The 20,258-nt window shown below is 37.8% G+C and overlaps 1 protein-coding gene and 1 long non-coding RNA gene across 2 annotated transcripts in view; both read left to right on the top strand.

Moving 5' to 3' along the window:
• The window catches only part of LOC110066529 (eukaryotic translation initiation factor 4E type 2-like), a 95,098-nt gene that overhangs the window by 39,037 nt on the left and 35,803 nt on the right, over nt 1-20,258 (top strand). The gene's annotated exons all lie outside the window — the stretch shown is intronic.
• Nucleotides 3,466-15,292, top strand: LOC149109289 (uncharacterized). The gene is made up of 2 exons (XR_016208570.1): nt 3,466-11,472; nt 11,764-15,292. It is a non-coding gene; the product is annotated as an uncharacterized LOC149109289 (long non-coding RNA).

The following is a 20,258-nucleotide window of genomic DNA, read 5'->3' as shown; positions in this document are numbered from 1 at the left end:
GGGCAATTGATGGCCCAGCCCAACAACATTTTAGCCGCATATGGACCTCCATTCTGACTCTCTCTAACTTCTTTTGGTTCTAAAGCTTTACTTGGTTCTAAAGCTTGAGATTATGGGCATCAGCCGCAAACGAGGAGAGTCTTCTATTTCCTGGTCTTTTTCCGTCAAGGACACTTTCGCTTTTTGGCTCGCTGATAATGTCTCCAAATATCGGGTGCGTTAGTATGCGGGCTTTCTTCTCTACAAAATCAGCAATGTCAGCAATCGTCACCTCCCTTGCCTTTGCCTCCGTTATTTCATCTGCAACTTCGCCACATTTCTGTTGTAGGCTGAAAGGAAGTCTGGCCACTACTTTCTTTAGACTGTCTGGGTTCTCAATCTTGCTTAGGTATCCGATCTCATTCAATGTGTTCTTGCAGGTTGTCAAGAGAGCAGAAAACGACTGTAATGCTGCCCCATCTTCGCTTTTATCGCTGGTCCATTAGTTACGCGTTCTACATAAGCGGAAGCAATCTTGTTCGGCTGCCCATACTGTTTAGCGAGCAGTTTTCGAGCCTCTTGATACCCTTCCTCTGAATCCATTGCTAGACAACTACGCATCAGCTCCTGAATGTCGCCCGCCGTGTACTGCACGAGGTAATACATTCTCGCACTATAACTTGTGGTCTTCGCCATGATCATGCTCTCAAAGGCTCTAATAAAGCGGCAATACTCAATAGGATCGCCGGTAAACGTGGGGACTTCAAGTTGTGGCAAAGTCAGAGCTAAAGTGTGAAGCTGTTGTTGCTTTAGCAGTTGTTGCACTTGCTGGTTTTGCTGTTGCTGAATATTCAGCATGTTACGATTCTGCTCCTGCTGTTGACGTTGCAAATCCAATAATAGATGTAATCCCTCTTCACTTGAAGTGGAATATTGAGATTCCCTGTCCTCAAATGTACGATGCCGAGATTCTTTAACATCTACTTCAGCTACCGGATAATGTGTGATCCTTATAGGGAGTTGCTGACCTTTCCTAGGCTCTTTAGTTAAACAGGATTCAACTTTTACAGCAGGTGCCGAATTTCCAAAACCTTCTTTCGCGCGACGCTCTGGAATCCTGGCTTCGGCTTCTGCGAGGGCACGCTCTTCAGCTTTGGCTTTAGCAATTTCAGTCTCAAATGCTAACTCTTGCTTTCTTTGTTGCAGGCGTAATTCTTCCTGTTGTAAGGCTTGCTGTTCTCGTAGCATGGAGGCTTCGGCCGTTAAAGATGCTCTTTTTGCTGCCGCTGCTATCCTAGCCCTACTGACTTAACTTCGTCTGGAAGATCTGGAGCTTGCTCTTGAACTGGCCTTAGATTTCTGCGGAACCTTTGATGTAGCTCGTGAGCCAACATTGCTAATTGAGTCCTCAGGGTCCAAGTTCGACAGATTAGTTGCTCTCGATGGTTGTTTAAATTTCTATATCCAATCCTCGATAATTCTTTTGGAATCGCTAGCAAGAAGCATTGTAACTTCGTAGTATTCAAGTGAATCCTCGATCTCGTTCTGATCATCCAGTTGATTATGATACCCTTGGTGCGCTGCTTCGAAGCCTGTTATCGCTTCATCTAACTGTACAAGCTTTCGTTCAATGTCATAAGGGTTGCCAAAATCTGACATCATCTCTCTTGCTTCATTTCGCCTATGGGTAATAACTCCTTTAGCGGCACTTCTAGAGGCCTTCAAACAAAGATTTCGCTCGTATGTGACTTGGGATTGATCAATAGTGACATTAGGATGTCTCATCCGAACTCCGCTGGTTGCATCTTCCGCTGCTTCAGTCACCGAATTTACTCCACGATCCACAGACATCTCAAACATTAAGGAAAGCTTCAAACAGTGTTACCACCATATCGCGAAGCCAATCTCGATCAGTCTCCAAACATCGTTTTAGAAAGGGAACAAACGTTTAAGTTTATTCACAACAACGAGTTTGACTGAAAATAGAACAAAAATAAACAATTATTTACAACATTAGACGGCTGAACAGACAAACCCCGAAAAACACAACCTTACAGCTTTTTCCCAAAATGAATGATTGACCTCTGGTAGACGATGATCACGAAAAGGAAATTATAAGAACAGCGACAATGACTAGCTCTAATATAATTTGAAGGATGTTAGTTTGACCGTTGCCACAGAATTTAAACTACTAGTCTTATTAACATATTGACCTCACGCACGCGCAAAAATACCAGATGTCCCGCTGGGCCTCTTGTAAGCATAATTAGCAAGAGTGTTATGCCATTTGCTCATTGAGATGTTTGTAAAGTTAGGCAACACCGGGTGGTGTGTGACATAGATTCAGGAACACGTGACTTCAGGCTTGACTCATTTCGCTGTTTTCCAGGCCTTCCTTTAAGTTTTGTTTTTCTTCTTGTCCCTTACAGTAATTTTCTAGCCATTCTTCTCTTCCAGCGGTTCATCTGTGTATGGCTCAAGCAAATCGTCTTCACATTCATAGTTTCGACCACTCGCTTCGCTTTCTGCGGCCTCCACTTCTACATGTACATTTTCAAATTCATCTTGACCGTATTCTGCGGAGTTATCGCTATCTGTACCAGACAACTCTTCATCCATGACAAACAATTCTGTATTGTTGCTCCTACGTTGTATTTTTGTTGACTTAGGGTTCCTGAACCTCAGTCATGTGGCGAATTGTGAGCATGTAGATCTTGGGATCAGCAGCACAGGCCAACCACAAGAAAATAGGATTTTTAGGTTTTTAAAAATTCATAAACATTGTGTTTTACATAATGTATCCAAATCGAAAAATTTTTTTGCAGAAGTTCATTGCGTGAAATATAGGATCAGATGGGAAAATAAAAAATTTTGAGGTTATGGGCACTTTAACCAATGGATTGAAACCTCAAGTGACATCAAAGTTATCACTATTTACAGACAATCCATTTTCCAAGTTGAGTGCCTCATAGCCACTAATTGATTCTATTTGCTGGTGGGTTCAGTGCTTCAATATTTCGACATTTAAGTTGTAAATTCCTTTCAGAAACTAAAAAAATAGGTACGCAATACGTTTATGTGTCTGCTGCCTTTTGTTGGTGAATGTTTCTTTTATGTTGGGCAAAACAGCTACAGGACTGCATCAAGAAACCCTCTTTTCCTTTCTTTTATTGTATCTTAGAATGAGTTGTCTTTCCGAAGGCATAGAAATCCTTAGGAAAGAGTTTGTCGAGTTAACAATTTTCCTAGTAGCAAGAATAGCAAGTTGAAAAAATACTTTTTGTTGCAAATTATTCATCTCATTGAAGAGCAAAGCAGGTTATGGTATTGATGTTTTCTGCAAGGGAGGATACATACTTCTTACGTAATGAAACATTTAAATACTATGGAACTGAACTAAACATAACATTTTTATTGGAACTAAAATATATCATTTAATTTGCAGTAACAACAGACAGTTAGCATCTTACTTAAGTGGTATATTATTAACATGAACAATTAGAAATGTTTTGAAAATGCTTCTTATTTGTAACAGTTAGTCTGACTTTCTTAAGTGGTACATATCAACAAATGTTTTTGATGTTTCTTATTTGTAAAAGTTATTCTACCTATTAACACATAACATTTTTATTTGAAGTAAAGAATATTATAATAAAGTTTCCATATAACGTGCGCTCTGATTGGCTGAAACAGCGTGCTTTATCAGAGAACAGAGCACGGGTTGATGACGGTAAGTTGGCTTCCAAATTTTTGCTTCGGAATTTTGACAAATTTGACCCAAATTAAACATCCCCTGTGACTCAGACAAACGCACTGGAAGCGAGCTATTTTTCTGCAGTAAATATGGCTCACAGAGACCATTGCTAGCAACAGTAGTGTTAAAACTGTACTAAAATAACAAGTTTTGCTAGATTCCGGCCGACAAAACACGTACAGCTGTAGCGAAATTCACAAATTCTCAACCTAAACAGTGCTTCAATAAAGACATTAATTTTGTTACGAAGGCAGAAATTATACTAAGAAGTAAAACAACGACAGAAAACAATTGAACTGTCTCTGTTTATGATGAGAAGCTTTATTTTTGTAAATTTACAATTAAAAATGCTCATTTGCTCAAACAACACTTACATGCAGTGTAGTAATGCTCATTCTCCGGTCATCTCAGCGAAGTAAACCGACGAGTGGTCAGTGCAAAACTTGCTCTGATATTCTTTTCTGTGTTCAAAGTAGAACCAGTGGGAGCCGTTAAGTCTTTCTAACTTTTATGCTAGTTCGGGCAATCTTGCTGCATGCGGCTACAAGCCATAAATAACTGTAGCTCCTTTCAAATTCAACCCGGCATTTCGCATTTACATCCACAAGCTTTGAGCTCCACGTTTCGTAATTTCCACTGGAAAAGTGCTCGTTTTCATGGGCCACAATACGGCCGGATTCCTCTGGACTATAAACCTTTACCTGCCTTGAGATCCGTATTTAAAAATTAACTTAAAAGCGAACTTTGAAGGCATCGTTCTTCTCTCGAGAGCCGCTCAAACTTCTCAAAACTGAAAGCTTAGCTGAAGTCCAGTTTGTGATTGACAGCTGTCGCTTCGTTAGCCAATCAAATTATTTGAACAATTCTAACAAGGATTGTGATTGGCTTATTTTAGCGTGCTTTATCAGAGAACAGTGAACGGCTGACGCGACTTTTGCTCGTTTGGAAAATAAAGTTTGGTTTGAAAATTCAGCCGAATGCGTGGGGAAATTATCTGATTCTTCATCATAAAACAAATAAAGAAGCCTCGACTGTGCTCTGTTCTGTTGTAAAGCACTTAGGAAGCGGTAGAGCACTCAAGAAGTAGGGAAAAACACTCGACTACGTCTCATGTTTTCCCCTACACTTCTTTCGTGCTCTACCGCTTCTTGCGTGCTTTACAACAGAACAGAGCACAGTCGGGGCTTCTTTATTTGTTAATCATTTAATTTACAGTAACATCAACAGAAAGTTAACATCTTACTTAAGTTGCTCTTTATAAAGATCACTGTTTTCCATAAGCCAGAAGGCAGCCTGAATTACTTTATGTGGCCTTACATAGACAATGCAGAACTTTTGTACTGTAATCATCTTTTGAGCTTCACTTTAATTGTCCCAGTTTCATTTTCTAACCTAGGTAACAAATTCACAGTGCTAGTAGCATCTGCCGGTACATCTGCTGGTACATTACTAACATTGCCTGTTATTTTCAATTGCTTTCCTCTTGGAGCCTGCATTACATTTTGAAATTCTAACCTTGGAGGGAGTAGTCTTCATTCGAACTTGTTTAATTCAAAACATTCTGGTTTTGTTGGAAACTGCATCCATTAACAGCAGCAAATGGTGGAACCTTATTCTTTTTTATAATAAAGTTTCCATATAACACATGCTCTGATTGGCTGAAACAGCATGCTTTATCAGAGAATAGAGCACGGGTTGATGATGGTAACCTTTTGCTTCAGAATTTTGACAAATTTGACCCAAATTAACATCCCCTGTGACTTAGACAAAGGCAATGGAAACGAGCTCTATGTCTGCCACAAATATGGCTCACGGAGACCATTAGTAGCAACAGTAGTGTTAAAACTGTAATGAAATAACAAGTGTTGCTAGATTCCCGCCGATAAAACACCTAGTGAAGTAAACAAATTCTCAACCTAACCAGTGCTTTGATTTAAGACATTATATTTGTCACGAAGGCAGAAATTATACTTAAGAAGTAAAACAACAACAGAAAATAACAATTGAGCTGTCTCTGTTTATGAAGAGAAGCTTTATTTTTGTAAAAATGCTCAATTGTTCAAACAACACTTACATGCAGAGTAGTAACGCTCGTTCTCTGGTCATCTCAGCGAAGTGAACTGACGAGTAATCAGTTCAAAGCTTGCTCTGATATTCTCTTCTGTGCTCGGAGTAGAACCAGTGGGAGCAGTTTAGTCTTTCTAACTTTTACACTAGTTCGGGCAATCTTGCTGCAAGTGGCTGCAAGCCATAAATAACTGTAGCTCCTTTCAAATTCAACTCAACATTTCGCATTTCATCCGCAAGCTTTGAGCTCCTTGTTTCGTAATTTCCATTGGAAAAGTGCATGTTTTCATGAGCCACAATACAGCTGGATTCCTCTGGACTAACAAACCCTTACCTGCTGTTAGATCCTTATTTTAAAATTAACTGAAAAGCGAACTTTGAAAGGATCATTCTTCTCTCGAAAGCTGTTTGAAACTATTCAAAACTAAAAGCTTAGCTGAAGTCCAGTTTGTGATTGAGTGCTGTTGCTTTGTTAGCCAATCGAATTATTTGAACATTTCTAACAAATATTGTGATTGGCTTATTTTAGCGTGCTTTATGAGAGAACAGAGCACAGCTGACGCCACTTTTACTCGTTTGGAAAATAAAGTTTGATTTGAAATTTCAGCCAAATTCATGGCAAAATTATCAGATTCTTTATCATAAAACAAATAAAGAAGCCTCGACTGTGCTCTGTTCTGTTGTAAAACACTTAGGAAGTGGTAGAGCACTCAAGAAGTAGGGAAAAACACTCGACTATGTCTTGTGTTTTACCCTACACTTCTAGGTTGCTTTTCGTTCTCGAGAAATAACGCATGCAAAAAAGGCACACAGGTTGGATAAACCGAGTGGTTTATCGCATACGCAATAGCTCGAGAACGAAGCGAACTTTAGCGCGAAAACTACAGGACATTGCTTAACATACCTAAACGAAACTGCATGCGAAATTTGGAGCGTTTTCGACAAAGTTCACTTTTGATTAAAACACCTGACGCCCTTTTCCCGCCGAGTCCTTCAAATAAACGAAGCCGGGCCTTTGTTATAATAAACAGAGCCGATCCTTTGTTATAATAGCCAAGCCAAGCCTTTGTTATAAGTCGAAGTCTTGCCTCGGTCTATTATAACAAAGGATCGGCCCGCCGCGACCGCAAGGACTTTGATTTTACTTAGAAACCAGCAAAATGTCAATTTCACGCAACTTATATAAGCTCAAATTTGTTGATTTCAGGTCAAAAGTGCTTAAAATGTTGACTCATGTTAACACGCGACGGCAAGGATGTTGATTTCTCTTAGAAAGCAGCAAAATGTCAATTTTACGCAACGTAAAAGCTCAAAAATGTCGATTTTAGATCAAAAAAGGATTGAATGTTGATTTCATGTTAACCCGTGATGGTAGGGATGTTGATTTCACTTAGAAAACAGCAAAATGTTAATTTCACGCAGCGTATGAGCTCAAAAATGTTGATTTCAGGTCTAAATAGGTAAAAATGCTGATTTTACGTTAACATGTGACGGCAAGGATGTTGATTTCCCTTAGAAAACAGCAAAATGTTAATTTCACACAGCGTATAAGCTCAAAAATGTTGATTTCACGTCTAAATAGGTAAAAATGCTGATTTCACGTTAATGCGTGACGGCAAGGATGTTGATTTCACTTAGAAAACAGCAAAATGTTAATTTCACGCAGCGTATAAGCTCAAAAATGTTGATTTCAGGTTTAAATAGGTAAAAATGCTGATTTCACGTTAACGTGTGACGGCAAGGATGTTGATTCCACTTAGAAAACAGCAAAATGTTAATTTCACGTAACTTATAAGCTAAAAACTGTTGATCTCAGGTCTAAATAGGTAATAATGCTGATTTCACATTAACGCGTGACAGCAAGGATGTTGATTTCAATTAGAAAACAGCAAAATGTTAATTTCACACAACTTATAAGCGAAAAATTGTTGATTTCAGGTCTAAATAGGTAAAAATGCTGATTTCACGTTAACGCATGATGGCAAGGATGTTGATTTTACTTAGAAAACAGCAAAATGTTAATTTCACGCAACTTACAAGCTAAAAATTGTTAATTTCAGGTCTAAATAGGTAAAAATGTTGATTTCACGTAACGCGTGACGGCAAGGATGTTTATTTCACTTAGAAAACAGCAAAATGTTCATTTCACGCAACGTATAAGTTCAAAAATGTTGATTTCAGGTTTAAATAGGTAAAATATGGCGGCCGGAAAATAGTGTTAACATCTGGAACTTACTTTGGTTATCTGGGACAATGATTATCAGCACTGAACAAATAAACATCAAATAAGCACTTTTCCAAATACAGCAACGTCTTAAATGGCTAAAAATCACGAGATAAATACATATTTTTCGACAAATGCGATCATAGCTTTATGTCATGCACTGCCTAACAGATTAACAAATTAACCCTTCTGCGCAACATACGGGTCTCCATACTTCTGCATGTCCGCTGATCCCAGAAGTTCAAAACACTACAAATCAGGCCGATATGAAATAAAATCAACTCAACCTGGATCACAGATCTATGTTACAATCAATCGCTACTTGTTGGCCATTATTATCTTTAAAGGAAAAAAAGCCGAAACAATCTAGTTACCAGCTCGAGAAATGCGAGCAGAGCGTGATCGCAATGCATGCCGGGAAGGGTCTTTACACCTCATGCGCAGGAAAACATGGCGGTCGATACAAGACAAATTTTATAAGTCAAAAACCAGTTGCTTTCCAAACTTTGACACTAGCAACGCTTGGCAAATGGGCCACAACTCACGAGAGGGTATTTTTCTTGGGCAAGAACTGCTCTTGGACTTTGCTGCCTGGCTCGATCTGACTTCGAACGCCGATAACACGATTACGGTATATCAGCTACCTTCGAAGTTTCAGAACACATTTTGATTCTTTAAAACATGCTGATGACTTACGGGTTTATCGAGGCTTTATGATACCTCTCAACCACCAGGCAGGCACACAAGGTACTTTAACACAATGCTTAAGATATTAGTTGACAGAGCTCTAATGTGGCACATCTCTTTTTTGTTCGATGGTATTTTCATTTTACGTCACAATAACCGATGTAAACAATCTGTTCCCAGATTTCCACTCTATATACTATTTTCCTTTGACTTTAAGACAGCTAAGATTCAGTGGAATACACTATAAACAGTCTGCCTGTTTGCTGTTCAACAAAATAATAAGGTTTCTTTTGTTTTTTGTTCAACAAAAGATCTCCAAAAGATGCCGCTTGGAAAACTGAGCTTTTTGCATACGTTATTTCTCAAGAATGAAGAGCGCCCCAGCCAAAAAAAATTCAGAGCAATGTTTCTCAGGTAAAACGAAGCCTACATGCCAAAATTCAGCTATTTTTGAACACTTTCAAAATGGCCAAAAAATCTAGGGGACGTTCTTGCACGCGGCCTTTCATATCTCCCTCAGAGCTTTATTATCTAGCTCTCTGCATGCACTGCTGGCCTATGATGAGGGAGCATAATTATCTCCCTCAGAGCTTTATTACCTAGCTCTCTGCATGCACTGCAGGCCTATGATGAGGGAGCATAATTTATCTCCCTCAGAGCTTTATTATCTAGCTCTCTGCACGCACTGCAGGCCTAACCCTAACCATTGAAATGTAATGTTTTGCCCATGTGAACCGTCCAGAATTACACTCCAAAACAATGTAAACCATGAGAGTAAGTTTGAAAACGTCACCAAAACACCTATTTTCTTGTTCAGATAAAAAGCTTCACTACTGAAATCGAGCGTGTACAGGAGCAGGTTTACGGTCACACAGCTTCACTCAAAGTATAAAAAGACAGTTTCTTTTCTTTTGTTTTCGTTGTTCCCAGCAGCAGTACCTGTTTTCCTGCTTGTGTTAACAATCAGATGCGTTTGTATTTTGTTCCATTGCCTTTGGCTTGTTGTGATGACATTCACAGAGGCAAAGACAAAGTTAACAGGTAAGCCAAGAAAAGATGGAACCAGTATGAAAAATTCAGGGTATATGTTGAATTTAGCCCTTGTCGAACTTGATTTTTTCTTGTTAAGGATACGGTAAAGAGATGCACAGGAAATATTGTATTTTCTCACAATGTATTGCTCCTTTGCGCCCTGAATTTACGTAAAAAACAAAACATAGTTTTGCCTTTCTGCATCAGTGGCTCCTTGAAAACCATTTTGTGAAATAATTCTTGCCAATAATTAACCTATGTGACGTAATAATTGCACTTTATTGGTGCGCAACAGGATTTATACAGTAGAACCCTAGTAACTTGAACTCAGATTACTTGAACTCCCCCGCTAACTCGAACTGAGTCTCATTCCAACTTTTCAGTCATTTTTACGTGGTTAGACTCGAACTCGGATAACTTGAAAACCCTGCTAACTCGAACAAAATTTTGTTTCCCTTCATCAAAATTTACCCCGATAACTGGAATTTCTGGTTCTTATAACTTGCCACGGATACCCATTGAGATATCCTATTAGCTTTTCTTATTGTGGGATCGAATTCTAACACTAGAACAAAGACTGGAGCAATTTGATTTTAATTTGTGCAACGAACAGATCACTGCAAGCGAAGTCAGATCCGCAGTTGATGTGCTGAATTCATACAGTTTGCCGGTGAACAAGGGTGCAGAGGAAATCAGAAGTGATGTACAGCAATAGAGGCATTAGCGGAAAGAATCTTCAGAAGCTCGCTACGACAGCAGACGCTGCAGTCATTTTTTGTGCCTAAGCAATAGAATGACCCCGACGCAAAAGAGAACATAAATTGAGTGCATTAAATAAACCAAGTTACATTCACAGTATTGCATTGTCGTAAGAATGCATAATCGTTAGTTACAAAATGTATTGGTTTCTCATGAAATAACTTTAATTTGCACTGTATTGTACACTGTATACCAAAGTACTGAAAATCAACAAACTATTAAGACCGAGTTTACCAGAGGACCAGGCAGGGGTGATACATGCCATCTCTCCTTTTTTTGGATGAAACTTTGCCAGATTGAAGGTACTACCCAACAAGTCTAAAAGAAGAAGTGGGCCGGCTTTGGGATTTTTCCCTTAGGAGTTAGACCACCCCCCCTGGTTGTTTGCCCCAAATCCCAAAAATGTCACTAAAATAAGAATCAAATTTAGACACCACTCCTGCTTACAGAATACATTGAATTTTATTGGTATTTCACACAAATAAAGATTGGACCTCTCTTAGTTCACACCAGGAATTTCAAGTCATTTGAAGTAACAGGTGTCAATCAAGGAATGTCATTTCCTACCCATGTCATGCAACATTTAGCTATAAGGCAAATTAGCTCAAATTCTGACTCATATATTGCTTAAATCCAACTTTTTAAATCAAAACTAATTTCATCACAGTTTAGAGTCACTCTTGGCCTGATGAAATCAAGAAAAAAAATTTTGGCATTTGTTATATTTTGGTAACAAAAGCTCTTCAAACAACATGACAAGAGGCTAGTTTTAACAGAGACAAGGGCAAAATCTAAAAATATTAGATATTATAGAATCAGTTTATCAACGTTATTTCTATGTTAATGTCATTAACAAAGTCTTTGAATATTATTTAGGGCAGTGGAAGCTCAATGAATGCAAAACTCTTTGCAATATCCCTTAACCCTCGGACGTACAAGGGAGGGGGGTGGATGTAATCCCCCCAACAAGGTATTTTCAAAATTTTGAAAAGACAATTTACGCAAGGGGCTGAAACTTTCATTAGCTGTTCATTCATCCTTCATTGATATTTTGATTTGTCAATTGTGTCCATCATTTTTTATGTTTCCATAGCAACCACTAGTTTCAAGTAGGTTTGACCAAAAATCAACTTTTTTGGACATAATTCTGTATTTTTTCCAGTTTTCTTCATCAAATTCCAGAACTTCACCAATCTGTACATTTCCTGAGCATTCTGGCTTGATTTTGTATTAATTTCCATTTATTTCTTGACTTTTTAAGAAAAAAGTAAAATCCAAGGTGGCAGATCCACGATGGCGGGTCAAATGACGTCATTTGACATTATGACATCACAACCAACAATTAAGGTATCATTTTGTAGGACAAGCTCAGGGCTATCTAATCAATGTAAGTTTAGTACGCCGTGTGTTAACAGAACAAAAACTCAAGGAGGTTCCATCCACTTCCCCCTTACACCACAGTGGGGATACGAGTTAGCTTGTACGTCCAAGGGTTAAATAACAGTGCAAAACACCTAAATTCTATTTGTACAATCTAAATATGGGAATGAACAGCCGTGATGTTTGAATTCTAAAACATTGACTGGTTAGATGAGAGTTTTTCTCAGCATATCTCACTTTTTAGATTACTCTTGAAACCCTGCTCAATCATCACAGGTCAAATGCTTGATCTTGCAATTGATTATAGTCAATTCTTACTTTATACACGGCATACAAACTCATCAATCCTGAGAAGTACTCTTTTCTGAAATTATTGTTTGCCCTCATTCCGAGTTCAAAAAACCCTTGAAGTTTTGATTTTGCTGCATCAGGCATGCAAGCAAATCTTGGTAAACACGTACAGCTGTATATAATACTTGAACTATAAGATTGAGCTTTAGCTAGCTTTTATGAAAATGCATTTTTCTTCTGAAAGTTCCTATACTGAATTAGCAGACAAAGGTTATACCTCAAAGATGTTAGCACAACACATAGTAAATGATTGCATGTCTGCGAGTAAGAGGATGTCTGAAAAAAATTGCAATTCTGAGGAAATATTGAGCCTCAAGAAGATCTAGTAGCTGAAATTATCTGAAACCTAGGGTCCAAGTGAGCACACATGACAACATACATGGCACCAGTGCCTTAGGTTCAGCAAGGTTAAGCCTGGTTGAACGTTTTTAATTTTTATAGGCACTCAAGAAGCTTGAGTGGCTCTTGGCTATCGTTTTCTTTTCTGCTTAGTAACCTCCTGTGAATATCCGTAGCTCCATGGCGCTGTGAAATAACTGATTTGTTTTTTCATTTCACAAGACTTTATTGCATATTCTACGTGGTGGATGGTAAAGTAGCTGGCAAGTAGTACTGTCTTCATACTGCAAGCCTGGTCAAGATCTCTTCTGCTTCATCTTGAGATGGACTCAGATCAGCCTGATGTATGGCTAGTTGGCCACTTCAATCTGTACATTACAGACAACATGCTGACGTACTGGGCTATTTGGTCTGCAGCAAGCTAGTCTTCTTTGTTGGACATTGTCCTGTCACTACTGTCTTGCAGAGTCTCATCTTACTGCACTCATCCACTACACTTTCGTCCTGTCCCCTCACCTTCCAAGAATGTTCTTTTCGGATGTGTTCACTTTCTCAGAAAAGCGGGTTCCTCTTTGTGATGTTTTCAGACCCATCCCATTGAGATTTCTCGTGTGGATCATGATCACTAAAGGACGTTTGGGAATTCAACCCATTTTATCTTGATGTTGTCTATGTCGTCTCTCTCTCTAACTTCATTAGGTGTTTACCCGTATCCATTTGTCTCTGCAGACTGCAAAAGATTGGTATGCTTTTGTGAATCCCTCTTCAGGTTAGGAGCAATACATTCTCGTAGCTTTGACAACTTGGGACTCTTCTTCGATAGATTGCGAGGTCCTAGACCATACTTAATAGATGGGAACGGTTATGAAGCCTGGCAAACATCAAAGGAGCAAACAAAGATGCCAAGATTTGTGTTGGAAGGTCCACAACCATGCAAAATCTATTTTTGCGCTCATATACTATGCATGAATTACATAACCAAAACGTTTCTATTGGTCTGTTAGTCGGTCGGTAGTATGCAACAATTGTGTTTTGTGCACAGTCAAGGCCAAAAAAGAGAACAAAAACATACAGCAAAGAACTTTGTTGAGTTTCATAATAATCCCCTTCTATTAATTATAACTATGCCTATACTGAGGCTGTTGGAGCTGACACTTGTCAAACTCCTGGCTGTAAAAGTAGCAGTCTCTCTTGCAGTTCATTTAAAGGCTGCTCTATGCATAAGTCTGTAGGCCCTTGAGGTCTTCCAAATCCATTCCTCATGTGCAGGTTTGAAACATTTTCCAGGCCGCCTATCATAAGCCTTCCACACTTTCAAACCTCCAGACTTGAAGCTAAAAAGATTTAGAAACAGGATCCCAGACATTGTGTGCTTCATGGTCTGGCCTGACTCTTGAGTCTTAACAATATTATTGATGCCTGACACCCTTTAACCCGCCATAGGATATCACTAGCACTTTTAATGTCATGGCCTTCATTTATGTTACGATGCAAATAGCTCTGCACTGTGGCCATTCTTCTGTCACAGAGGTCCTTTCCAGCCTGTGGATCACTGAAATCATATCTGATGATCTTAATGCCTGTGCACTCTCTAAGGTTGGGAAGTGAGTGGATGAGATGAGAACAAAGGTAACATCCAGTATTGTCGAGCTTTTCTGTCAAAAAAGTTACAATTGAGCAAAGCATCGAAGCCATTATTATCACTGGATTGTGCACATCTACATGTATAAATAGAGATTGAAATCCCTGGCACAGTGGTAATAAATAATAACAACAATAAATATAAATAAATGTAATAAATAATAATAACAACAACAAACTATTAATCATCACTTGGTGATATTATTTGCTGCTGATCAAGGTCTTTGGTTCTTGTTCCCATGCTTTCAAAATTATATGCACAATGTTTCTTTTTATACCAATTAAGATTTACTTGCCTGCCTGATGAAGCAAAGTAAAAAAAATCATAGATGTTTTTTAACTCGATTCTCATGAAATGGATATTCATTTGGTGAGCTCAAGAGTTAATACATGAGGACAAACAATAATTTCAGCCAATAATACTTCTCAGGATTGATGAGTTTGTATGCTGAGTGTAAAGTAAGAGTTGACAATAATCAATTGCAACATCATGCATGTGACCCGTCCATGATGATCGAGCAGGGTTTCAAGGGTAATCTAAAAAGTGAGATTTGCCCAGAAAAACTCTCATCTAACTAGTCAATGTTTTAGAATTTAAATATCATGACCCTTTATTCCCATATTTAAATTATACGAATAGAATTTAGGTGTTTTGCACTGTTATTTTAACTAACTCGTACCCCCAGTGTGGTATAAGGGGAAAATGGATGGAAGCCCGTTGGGTTTGCGCTCTGTTTAGGCACAGTAAAATAAATTTACGTTGATTAGATAGCCCTGAGCTTGTCCTACAAAATGACACCATATTTGTTGGTTGTAACATCATGTGATGCCAAATGACGTCATTTGATCCACCATCTTGGATCTGCCATCTTGAATTTTACTTTTTTTCTTAAAAAGTCAACAAATAACAGAAATGCTTATGAAATTTACAAATTGGTGAATTTCTGGAATTTGAAGAAAACTGGAAACAATACAGAATTCTGTCCAAAAAAGTTGATTTTTGGCCAAACCTACATGAAACTAGCAGTTGCTATGGAAACATAAAAAATGATGGACACAATTGACATATCACAATATTCGTGAAGGAAGAATGAACGGCAACTGAAAGTTTCAGCCCCTTAGAGTACATTGTCTTTTCAAAATTTTGAAAATACCTTATTGGGGGGATGGCATCCAACCCCCACCCCCCCTTGTATGTCCGAGGGTTAAGGGATATTGCAAAGAGTTTTGCATTCATTGAGCTTCCACTGCCCTAAATAATATTCAAAGACCTTGTTAATGACATTAACATAGAAATAACTTCGATAAACTGATTCTATAATATCAAATGTTTTTAGATTTCGCCCTAGTCTCTTTGTTAAAACTAACCTCTTGTAATATTGTTTGAAGAGCTTTTGTTACCAAAAAATAACAGATGCCAAAAATTTTATTCTTGATTTCATCAGGCCAAGAGTGACTCTAAACTGTGATGAAATTAGTTTTGATTTAGAAAGTTGGATTTTAACAATATTTGAGTCAGAATTTGAGCTAATTTGCCTTATAGCTAAATGTTGCATGACATGGGTAGGAAATGACATTCCTTGATTGGCACCTCTCACTTCAAATGACTTGAAATTCCTGGTGTGAATTAAAATAGGTCCAATCTTTATTTGTGTGAAATACCAATAAAATTCAATGTATTCTGTAAGCAGGAGTGGTGTCTAAATTTGATGCTTATTTTAGAGACATTTTTGGGATTTTAGGCAAAAAACCATGGGGGGTGGTCTAACTCCTAAGGGAAAAATCCCAAAGCCAACCCACTTTGTCTTTTAGAGTTTTTGGGTAGTACCTTCAATCTGGCAAAGTTTCATCCAAAAAGGAGAGATGGCATGTATCACCCCTGCCTGGTCCTCTGGTAAACTCAGTCTTAATAATTAACCTGGAAAATTAAATATTTTAATTGAGCCTGATAACTTGAAACCCTGTTAACTCAAACAGTTTTCTGTTTCCCTTCAGAGTTCGAGTTACTGGGTTCTACTGTAGTTTGCTAAACAATGATGCTAAGTACTGCTGAATCGACAACAGTGATGATGTTGAAATATGCTCCATGGACACTGTCTCTTGGTTACAACAATGAAAAGGGGAGAGGGGGTTGCAATGTGAAAATTGGAGATTGAAAAACTCTCGCATTCAATGTAACAAGTTTTTTTCGGGGGGGTGTCTCAACTGCTTTTGTCCATGATTGTAGCTATAATTTATGTCAAAGATGAGCGAATTTGAGTTTTCTACCCTTACCAAAAAAATTCTTTCGATTTTGTTTGATTTTTGTGGACAGTGGCTCTTAAATACATAAATAAACTGAAAAGAGAAATTTAAGAAATAATACTAGTAAAAAAAATTCATGCTGCCTGAAGTGGACTGTTCCTATCGCAGTCATTTCGTTCAGTCAAAATGGTACATTCAACTCATGATTTTCACAGTTAGTGGTTCACATTTAGGAAAAAGTAAAGAACAGTCCACTTTTGACCATGTCTAGAAAATGTGACAAATCACTACTCAAACTTAAAATAACCTAATCCACCTTTGGTTTCCTTGGGCGAAAGCTGTGTTGCCTGGCAACAAATAATGCTTTGCTTTCCAAAAATTGAGTGGATAGCACCGTTATCTTTGATATTGGACATCCATATTATGCTTAACTGACAGCTGTCAAAACAAGGTATCTGCTGACCAGTATCACGTGACCATATCATGGGTGCTCATTGAGGTCACTTGTTTTTTTGAAGTTGACTGCTGACCAGGGACTGGTTTTTTTTTTTATTGGATCTCAGGCTCAAGGAGATTGCAAGCTCAAGCCAGGTTATTACTCTGGGGGAGAATAATAATAATAATAATAATAATAATAATAAATCATAATAATAATACTTTATTAAAGGAGGGTTAAAACTTAATAACCAAAGGCTGATAAACTTGTGGCCATTGGAAAGTAAAGGTACAAACCTAATGAATCAAAGTGCTCTGTGAGCAAACTGGTGAATTGAACAAATGAATTAAAATATTTTTTGGGTTATGTTTAATATGATCTGGTTTAGGGAATATTGTGGTTGATTTTCATGTTTAGAGTTCGAGCAGTAGTTCAGTGTTCACTAATAAGGTACCAAAGAAGCAAAGTAGCATAACTAACATTTGGATAAGAAGGCATTACAATTGAAACAATCATGCTTTTACATTTGACAAGGGTGGACGACGTCATGTGTTTTAAACATTTTTCATTTTTGTTCCTGGTTCACCAAGAAATAGTTGGCAGTAAATGTGGGTGAAAAGTGAACATTGGGAACATTGAAAAATCAAGGCAATACTGTCTTAATGAAAGCACTAATCATTATCTCTATATCAAATGAGATAAACAGAAACGGGTTTTAAGTTTTGATGCAAAACGCCATTTTCAGGTTCTGTTTATAAGGATGTACAAGGACGCGTTCATGACATTTTCGATGGAAGTTTCCAATGATATGTAAAGATTCCGTGAAATGCAAAGTTTAGGCGATATTTTCATTTCAAGTTGTAACAAGGCAACGAAGAAACGAGGGTTATTTTCCTTTGTCGAGGGAAACAGACAGACTTCCAGCTCATGTAACCAATGTAGGTATGCCTATGGTGCAGAATATAGAATGAACAAGTTGCCTAGAGTATCCACAGTGAAGAATATCTAGAATATTTAGTTTCACTTGCTTTAAAAACAATGAAAATGATGGAAGAAAAACTAGCCTGCGAGAGCATCCTGTTTTTTTGGCTCTTTTTTTTTTTGCACATGAAACGAGCAGAAAAAAACAGGTGCCCTTGCATGCTAAAGAAAAACACAAGCAACTTAATTGAGCCACGTGTTTATGAGCTAGGCACAATTCAACTGGAAGTCCAATATTTTCGGACTTCAAATCGAATCTCTCCAGGGTCGCTTGTTTCCCGACTGCTGGTCAAGGGGAAGAAAGACTCTTGGTATCAGGCTGCTAGCATTCCAGTGGAAACGACCAACCAGTCTGTCCACAAGAACAATTTGTGATATCATCGGAGATTTCGATCTTATCTGATACTCAGTGTGTGTTTACCAACCAGTGCTTAATTTTAGCAATTTTGACCTTCAGGTTTGATTTGTAATACTTGATAAACAACTATAGTGAGGCCTCATCCACACTACGACAGAGAAATTTGAAAACGCAGCTTTATTTCTACGGTCTTCCGTCCACAATAATTCGCCACAAAAACAGGCGTTCTTCAAACAAAAACACTGTTCAAACCCGAGGAATTTGAAAACACCGGCTTTGTGTTTAAATGTGGACGGAAAACATGTTCAAAATGGAGCTTTTCCAAAATGATGATGTCTCAATTTCCTCAAACACAAATCCAAAATGACCAGTGATTGTTACGTCTCCAACGAAGTGTGGACAGAAAACATTTGATGTGTTTTCAGAGTGATTAACACCCTTTCAAATTTCTCCTGCATGGTGTGGACAGGGCATGAGTGTTTGCAGTTCCAGGGTAGCCATTCAAAGTTAATGCTTACCTCCTGCATGAATACCTCCAGATAGACTTGCCACAAGTAGACTTCTACTTCTACAAAATGAAGTCCACTTGTTCCACTTGCTCGGATTCAAATTTAAAATTTGTATAAGTTTTGACATGAAAACATGGGTGTGACATAATGATTTACAGCCTACCCCTAATTCCCTGGGTCCGGTTGTTCAAAAGCCGATTAATGCTAATCCAGGATTAAAAGTTAATCAGAGTTCTAATTTCTCTTGAATAAAAGTGTTTACACTGTCCATGTTTCCTGGAGTTTGACATTAGTCAAACCCAAAATTGAGGGACGAAAAATTTGAACAGAAAACTTCATTGAAAAGTTACAAAATTGAAATAAAAATTTACACTAATCCTGGATTAGCTTAATTGTGTTTTGAACAACCCGGCCCTGGATTTTTTTTGAAATATTTCAGAGCGAGCGTACGTAAGCAGAAAAATAAACCATATGCCCAATAACCACAGCCATGTATAAGATCAGGAGCCATAATGATTATTGCTCTTGATAAGATCAGATTTCAAGACATCATTTATTTTAAGTTGAACAAATGATGGGCCAAAATATTAAAAGATATATAAAAAAAAACCTCAACTTGAGGTGTATTAAAACTGATAAGAAAACAAGAGGTTATATTTTTCTTCACCACACGACAAAAGGCGAGAACATTGAACATGCAAAAATGAAACCGAAAACAACAAAATTTCCATTCTTTTACTATAGAAGATAACATTTGAGAAAACACCGGAAAATAAAAGCAAAAAGACATATCTAAACAACAATTTAAAAACAAGAAATCAGATAATTTCTTCGTGTGTGACAAATAATGCAGCACAGTGAAAGAAAGATGAAGGCTTTAACTAAACAACACGACAAAAACAAGCCAATTATTTTGAGATAAGTTGTATTTCAACTGTTATTAGTGCCCACGTAGTTCTTTTCTCAGGAGTTTTGTAGTAGCTGAATAAAACTCCAAAAAATGTATTTGAACGAGGCAAATAAACTAAACAAACACAGCCGCGGAGGTCGCTGTAAATTAAATATGCAGAAATCCATGGGGCAAAAATACTGTTAACTTTAAAAACCTAAAATTTCCCAAGAAAGGTAACCAATTGAAAGAAACATGACAGGAAGTTCAATAACGATAAATTTTCATTCAAGATGAGGCAAAAAAACTACCTAAAAACAAAAAAATATTCAAAATTTCGCAGACATGCTTTGCTGTGTGACAGGATGTTCAAATTAATTCTTCACGCTGAAGGGAAAGCTTGAGTTTTTGCCGACGGCTTTTGCAGTCATTTTATCAGCCGTGGCCTTGCTAGTCATTCAAAAATTTGAATTAAACTTCGAAGTAATACTGTACATTACCATTTTTGTTTTCTAAAGTCCAGGAAGCTGCTTGAAATCCGCAATCTGTATTCAAAACCCACTTGACAGCGCACCGACTTGGTAAACGCAAGTTTGTATTTACCTTCAAAAATGTCAAATACAAACGG

This window comes from Orbicella faveolata, unplaced genomic scaffold (assembly GCF_042242905.1).
Source record: "Orbicella faveolata isolate gen_17 unplaced genomic scaffold, um_ofav_v1 contig_25, whole genome shotgun sequence".
Lineage (NCBI taxonomy): Eukaryota > Metazoa > Cnidaria > Anthozoa > Scleractinia > Merulinidae > Orbicella > Orbicella faveolata.
Note: the sequence above shows the minus strand (reverse complement) of the source record. Positions and strands in the feature narration are given on the sequence as shown.